This window comes from Papaver somniferum, chromosome 3, assembly GCF_003573695.1.
Source record: "Papaver somniferum cultivar HN1 chromosome 3, ASM357369v1, whole genome shotgun sequence".
Classification (NCBI taxonomy): Eukaryota; Viridiplantae; Streptophyta; class Magnoliopsida; order Ranunculales; family Papaveraceae; genus Papaver; species Papaver somniferum.
This window is the reverse complement of record NC_039360.1, coordinates 47,231,703-47,239,558: the sequence shown is the minus strand read 5'-3', so window position 1 is coordinate 47,239,558 and position 7,856 is coordinate 47,231,703.

Below are 7,856 nucleotides of genomic sequence, written 5' to 3'. Positions count from 1 at the left end.
TAAGAAGTTGTTACTAAACAGATTTGTTGTTCCTTTACTGTTTGGAATACGATCCAAAGGAATTGTAGGGATACTGATGAAGCTAAGTGAACTAGGGGTAGTTGCTTGGTCTCAACTATACGAAGTTGGTTTAGATTTTGTATAGCGGCTTAATTCTGAGAGTATACAATTCTGGACTAGGTCCCAGGGTTTTTCTGCATTTGCAGTTTCCTCGTTAACAAAATCATACTGTGCCATTTACTTTATCTTTCCGCATTATAGTTGATACTAAGCAACTACCCCTAGTTCACTTAGTTTCATCAGTATCCCTGCGCTTCCGACTTCAAGAGTCACGCACTGGTACAATTCTTTTGGATCGTATTCCAAATAGTAAAGGAACAACAAATCTGTTTGGTAAAAACTTCTTAGATTCTTTTCAAGATAAAGATATATTAAGTCATACGCAAAGGCTCTTCCGTTTAATGTAATAAACTCTTTTTCCTGGTTAGATCAATCCAACTTTAACTATCGAAATAGTCAAGTATAGATTCGCAACCAATCAATATAGATCTCAGAGAGAAAATATAAAGCGATGCCGATCTCACGCAACTAATCAATCGAATAAATCCGATTCTAGTTGGATCCCAACCAATCAAGGTTTGTGCACACAACAAGATATGAAAACCAATAAGAAATCTACTTCGTCTTCAAGTCTTCTTTAATCTTCAAATAACCTGCACAACACCACTTGAATCTCTTGTGACCAATCACACACATGACGGATTCTGTTAACAATGGATTATCACAATATATATGTAGATCTAACAACAGTTCTAAAGATCTCGTCGATACTTCGATCTAGTTTGAGTGAATCTTATATCAGAAGAAGATTCTCAAGAATAAACAAACTAGGTGCAATCAAAATTTCAACAACCGTTAGTCAATTAAATCAATCAAAAACTAATAACACTGCAATTATCTGGTTTTCCACCAACGGTACTCGTAGATATTCTTGATCCCACAGAAGTCTTTAAATGAGCGGTCGTAAGAGATGTCACCTAATTAGGATACTTTCCTCTCCGAATAGACGGCTGATGTGTTTTCAAAGTTGTTGTATATAGTGATAAAAGGGTTGTTTTAAGACTTGTGAAGGCAATGAATTTTTGACTTAATAAAAATTTAAAAACAAAGAAAACTTATTAAAAAATTGACTTCAAGATATTAGAAAACAACCAAGACATTGATTTCACTATTACACATGAATAAATTATGGTAAACAATCCAAAACTCTAATTATCTTTTAAGACTCTTATTTCTTAATTCACAAATAATCTGGAAAATTCTCAAAAATTAATTGTATCCCTAAGCATAGATTATCTAAACAAAGCATAACCTTTCTAATTGAATCACAACTAAGGAAGAAAATTTTTGCAAACAATTAAAAACTCTGCAAAAACAGTGATCGAGTGAATTATAAACTATAAATTAGAGGAAATAAATGATTACCAATTATTAATGCGTAAATAGCTTCCTCACTGCCTTGGTTGTGGGAGAAATTAGCCTCTCATCATGTTGGAAACACGCTCAAAAGTTGATTTCATTTATGCTCAAATATGGGTTTACAAATGATAAAAAGGGAGAAATAATTCAAAACCGGGTTTGTAACAATTATATTTGTTACAAACCAGAGAACTACGACCCTCGGCTGTCACTGTGGCAAAATAAGACTGCTGCCGCTGTGTCGCAAAAACTGTAGCAAATAAGTCTGTTGCAGATGTACGACCCTCAGCTGGGAGTCGTTATCACTGTTGATAAACGACTGTCCTGGTCGGTCTATTCTTCGTGTTCTTCAGAAATGCAGTAGCAGAAAATGGCAGCTCTGCAACTTTGGTGTTTAAGCTCTGTGGTGTTCTAAAACCTCCGAAACTCTCCGTCATCCATCTCTGCTATCCCAGAAACTATTTATAACCCAACAGCCTCTAAATATCACGCAATAACTTCATCGAATTCTCCTTTACTCGGCATTGATGAAAAATATTCTCGGGAATATTTTCTTCCACTTTTAGCTCTTCCACGCGTATACAGCTACTGAATCTTCCTCATTTAACTTCTCCACGCTTCTGCAGAGACCCAGCTCAATCCAAACATGATCAACACACGTTTAACCACGCTGTAATCCAGTGGATATCTTCTTCCGAGTACGTGCTTCCCTATTTTCTTCTCACGGATTTTTCAGCCAAATTTGATCTAAACAAACACTCATACCAGCTTTGTTATGACATATCACGTCTACCCATTAAGTTTCAGCCCTTTAGTCTACACAGAACTCCTTCAAGAATCGATCGAAAGTTACACAGTTGAGAATAAAATTTTCCCGCCAAAACGAATTTTTGAAATGTTGAAGATGGTGTCCCCCTAACCAAACTGGGGGTGCGAATAGCAGGTGCCCAACTGAGGTGTCCCTTATCCAAATTGAGGGTTCCTTTAGTACTTTTCTCCGGGAGTCCAAATAGCACTTTTTGAGCAACTTTTTCCACACAAGTGTATTTCTCCAAAAACACCAACAAACACACAAAGCATCAAAATTAGTACAAAAATCGAGCACTAACAATAGAGACATTGAGACAATTTAGACAGAAAAATGTGTCTATCAAATACCCCCAAACTTATTATTTGCTAGTCCTCGAGCAAAACTAATAAAAAATAAAACCGAGTTAATCTCGGGAGGGTTTACCAGAGGTGTACCCACAAAACCATTACTTCTAATTGGTCACAAGTATCCAAAGAGCTATGAGGACATACATATTCTCAACCTATCTCCAAGTAACTAGAATGCTAGAGAAATTAAAGGTGCCAGCTCTAAAGCTGACTGAAGAAAAGGGGAGACACATCCTCAACACTGCTAGATAAAGAGATATCCGCTACACAGCTAGATAAACATTGTAAGGTGCGTCCGCTGCTTTACAACTGGATAAGATTAGGAGAGAGATAAAGATGAGAGGGACATCTGCTACACAGCTGGACTAATTACGTGTGATGAGTTAAACCAGTGCTAGAAAGATCTTGTGCCAGATTGAAAGCGGACTAACAAAGCAACCAAATGTATCTTTTTTCGACTCTCTCATAGTGCTCAGTAGAAACAACGTCTTCTTCGGTCTTCAACTGTTGATGATAAACTATCGAACCTCATAAAACCTTGACAATTAACTCTTCTCTTCGATTTCTTGCTTGACTTATAAATTTCTACTTCCCTTTGGTATTATTGAACAAAACGTAACGATGAGTTTTTTTTTTTTTTTTTTTTTTGGAAACAAAAATTACAAGACAACAATTTACATGGCCATGAGAGAAGGACTTTCAAAACTTGGATCTTCGCAACTTGTGATGTCTTGGAATCATGGATTCTAACAACTTATATCATTTGCTCTTATAACTTCAACTTTGATTTTTGAATTATTTTTTTCTATTGTTGCTTCTAAACCTAAAACGTCTTCAACTTTCTTCATAGATTTTGATGTCGCTCCGCTTGTTGATGATGATAAGTTTCAACTGAGAGATTCGCAATCCAGTAACTAAGACTACATTGTGAGGTTGCTTTGTCTTTCTGGCATTTCCTGACCTACTTGCCTTTCCATCATGTATGGTTAGGTCCATTACGGTTACCCTATAAAAGGAACAAGTTCTCTCCTAAATTTCAAGGATCTCAATGTCTTTTTCTCTAATGTATCAAAAGGTTGTTATCCCTAGCATTCCAATTTCTATCTTTTCAGTGAGAAACAGTATGTAAACTTAGCTAACCGGATACCATGTGACGCTAGAAGTTTCAAAGGTGCAACTAAAAAGTTCTTCCCCACCCCCAAAATTAAATCTAACATTGTCCTCAATGTTTCTAATGAAAGAGCAATACAAAAAGTAAAATAACACAAGGAGAAGTTGGAAAGATAGTACCTGGGTGAAGAAAATCAAAAACTAATATACAACATACAACTTCCTCGATGGTCAATCAAGGGTAAACAGGGTCCTCCAGAGGGACCTCCTCAACATCACCTGTAGGGAAGGGCTCTAAAAAGGGTTTCAATCTCTGACCGTTAAACTTCGAAGAACTACTACCATCCGGTGTCTCAATTTCAACAGCTCTATGAGGAAAGACAGTGCGAACAATAAAAAGGACCCGTCCACCGAGAACTTAACTTCCCGGGGAAAAGATGTAAACGGGTATCATACAGAAGAACTTTTTGACCTGGAGAAAATGACTTCCGTAAAATATTTCTATCATGCACAAGTTTCATTTTGTTTTTATACTCCTTCGCACTATCGTAAGCATCTATTCGAATCTCGTCCAACTCATTGAGCTGGAGTTTCCTATGGGCTCCTGCCTTGTCAAGTGAAAATTTTAGTTGCTTAACAGCCCAATAAGCTCTATGTTCTAACTCAACAGGTAAATGACATGCCTTGCCATACACAAGCCGATAAGGCGACATTCCAATGGGGGTCTTAAACGCAGTACGGTAAGCCCATAAGGCATCAGTAAGCCTAGACGACCAGTCTTTCCGATTAGGATTAACTGTTTTCTCTAATATACGTTTTATTTCCCTATTGGAAACCTCTACCTGACCACTAGTTTGCGGATGATACGGGGTAGCTACCTTATGTGTAATACCATATTTCTTCATCAGAAGCCTAAAAGGTCCATTACAAAAGTGCGACCCTCCATCACTAATTATAGCTCGCGGTGTACCAAAACGTGTAAGTATACTATTTTTCAAGAACTCAATCACAACCCTATGGTCATTGGTTTTACACGCAACCGCCTCAATCCACTTAGAGACATAGTCTACGGCGACAAGGATGTATAGTTACCAAATGAATTAGGAAACGGACCCATAAAGTCAATTCCCCACACATCAAAGACCTCAAAAACTAAAATAGGGTTCAAGGGCATCATGTTCCTACGGGAGATGGTTCCTAATTTATGGCAACGCTCACAAGTAATACAGTAACTATGGGAGTCTTTAAACAACGAAGGCCAATAGAATCCACACTGCAATATCTTAGCAGCAGTCTTCTTAGCACTAAAGTGACCCCCACAAGCATGATCATGACAAAAGGAAATAATACTGGACTGGTCACTCTCAGGTATACATTTCCTAATAATCTGGTCTGTACAATACTTAAATAAATAAGGATCATCCCAAAAGAAGTGCTTAACCTCGGCTAAAAACCTAGAACGATCTTGTTTACCCCAATCGACCAGTAACAAGATAATTCACTATATTTGCATACCAAGGTGCTTGGGTAACAAAGAACAGTTGTTCATCAGGAAAGCTATCCCTTATAGGAAGGGATTCATCATGGGAATCAACAACTAGCCTAGACAAGTGGTCTGCTACTATATTTTCGGCACCCTTTTTGTCTCTAATGTCTGGAGAAAACTCTTGCAACAAAAGTATCCACCTAATCAATCTAGGTTTCGTATCCTTCTTAGACAAAATATATTTCAAAGCAGCATGATCAATATATATGACGATCTTAGAACCTAAGAGATAGGGTCTAAACTTTTCTAAGGCAAACACAATGGCTAACAGTTCCTTCTCGGTAGTGGTATAGTTCAACTGGGCATCATTCAGAGTTTTGCTAGCATAGTAAATCACATGAAGTAATTTGTTTTCTCGCTGACCTAGCACAACACCAATAGAATAATCTGAAGCATCACACATGATCTCAAAGGGTAAGTTCCAGTTGGGTGCCTGGACTATGGGGGCGGTAGTGAGTAAAGTCTTAAGCTTCTCAAAAGCCTCTAAACAAGCATCATCAAAGACAAACTTAACATCTTTTGCAAGCAAGTTGCAAAGAGGTCTAGAAATCAAGCTAAAATCCTTAATGAATCGACGATAAAAACCTGCATGCCCTAAGAATGACCTAATATCTCTTACGGTTTTTGGGACTTGTAAAGTCTTGATAAGGTCAACTTTGGATTTATCTACCTCTATACCCAATTAAGCACTAGATTCTTTTCCTTACACCTAGTCAACACTAATGACAAATGATGCAAGCACTCATCGAAAGACAAACCAAACACTGAAAAATCATCCATAAAGACCTCTAAAAAATTTTCTACCATATCGGAAAATATGCTCATCATGCAACGCTGAAAAGTCGCAGGGGCGTTACATAGCCCGAAAGGCATGCGTCTATACGCAAAGGTACCAAAGGGACAAGTAAAAGTAGTTTTTTCTTGGTCTTCTGGGGTAATAACGATCTGATTGTAGCCTGAGTAGCCATCTAGAAAACAGTAATGACTATGTCCATCTAATCTCTCTAGCATTTGGTCGATAAAGGGAAGGGGAAAGTGGTCCTTCCTAGTGACCTTGTTCAATTTCCGATAGTCAATGTAAACACGCCAAACCGTGGTCACTCGGGTCGGGATTAACTCATTGTTATCATTCTGGACTACAGTAATACCGGATTTCTTGGGAACAACCTGAACGGGGCTGACCCACTTACTCTCTGAAATGGGGTAGATAATGCCTGCATCTAACAGCTTAAGAATCTCGGTTCGAACTACTTCTTTCATATTAGGGTTTAGTCTTCGTTGCATCTCCCTAGAAGGTTTGGTATCTTCTTTCAAAGTTGTTGTAGATAGTGATAAAAGGGTTGTTTTAAGACTTGTGAAGGCTATGAATTTTTGACTTAATAAAAATTTAAAAACAAAGAAAACTTATTACAAAATTGACTTCAAGATATTAGAAAACAACCAAGACACTGATTTCACTATTACACATGAATAAATTATGGTAAACAATCCAAAACTCTAATTATCTTTTAAGACTCTTATTTCTTAATTCACAAATAATCTGGAAAATTCTCAAAAATTAATTGTATCCCTAAGCATAGATTATCTAGACAAAGCATAACCTATCTAATCGAATCACAACTAATGAAGAAATTTTTTGCAAACAATTAAAAACTCTGCAAAAACAGTGATTGAGTGAATTATAAATTATAAATTAGAGGAAATAAATGATTACCAATTATTCATGCGTAAATAGCTTCCTCACTGCCTTGGTTGTGGGAGAAATTAGCCTCTCATCATGTTGGAAACACGCTCAAAAGTTGATTTCATTTATGCTCAAAGATGGGTTTACAAATGATAAAAAGGGAGAAATAATTCAAAACCGGGTTTGTAACAATTATATTTGTTACAAACCAGAGAACTACGACCCTCGGTTGTCACTGTAGCAAAATAAGATTGTTGCCGCTGTGTCGCAAAAACTGTAGCAAATAAGTATGCTGCAGATGTACGACCCTCAGCTGTGAGGCGTTATCACTGTTGATAAACGACTGTCCTGGTCGGTCCGTTCTTCGTGTTCTTCAGAAATGCAGTAGCAGAAAATGGCAGCTCTGCAACTTTGGTGTTTAAGCTCTGTGGTGTTCTAAAACCTCCGAAACTCTCCGTAATCCATCTCTGCTGTCCCAGAAACTATTTATAACCCAACAGCCTCAAAATATCACGCAATAACTTCATCGAATTCTCCATTACTCGGCATTGATGAAAATATTCTCGGGAATATTTTCTTCCACTTTTAGCTCTTCCACGCGTATACAGCTACTGAATCTTCCTCATTTAACTTCTCCACGCTTCTGCAGAGACCCAGCTCAATCCAAACATGATCAACACACGTTTAACCACGCTGTAATCCAGTGGATATCTTCTTCCGAGTACGTGCTTCCCTATTTTCTTCTCACGGATTTTTCAGCCAAATTTGATCTAAACAAACACTCATACCAGCTTTGTTATGACATATCACGTCTACCCATTAAGTTTCAGCCCTTTAGTCTACACAGAACTCCTTCAAGAATCGATCGAAAGTTACACA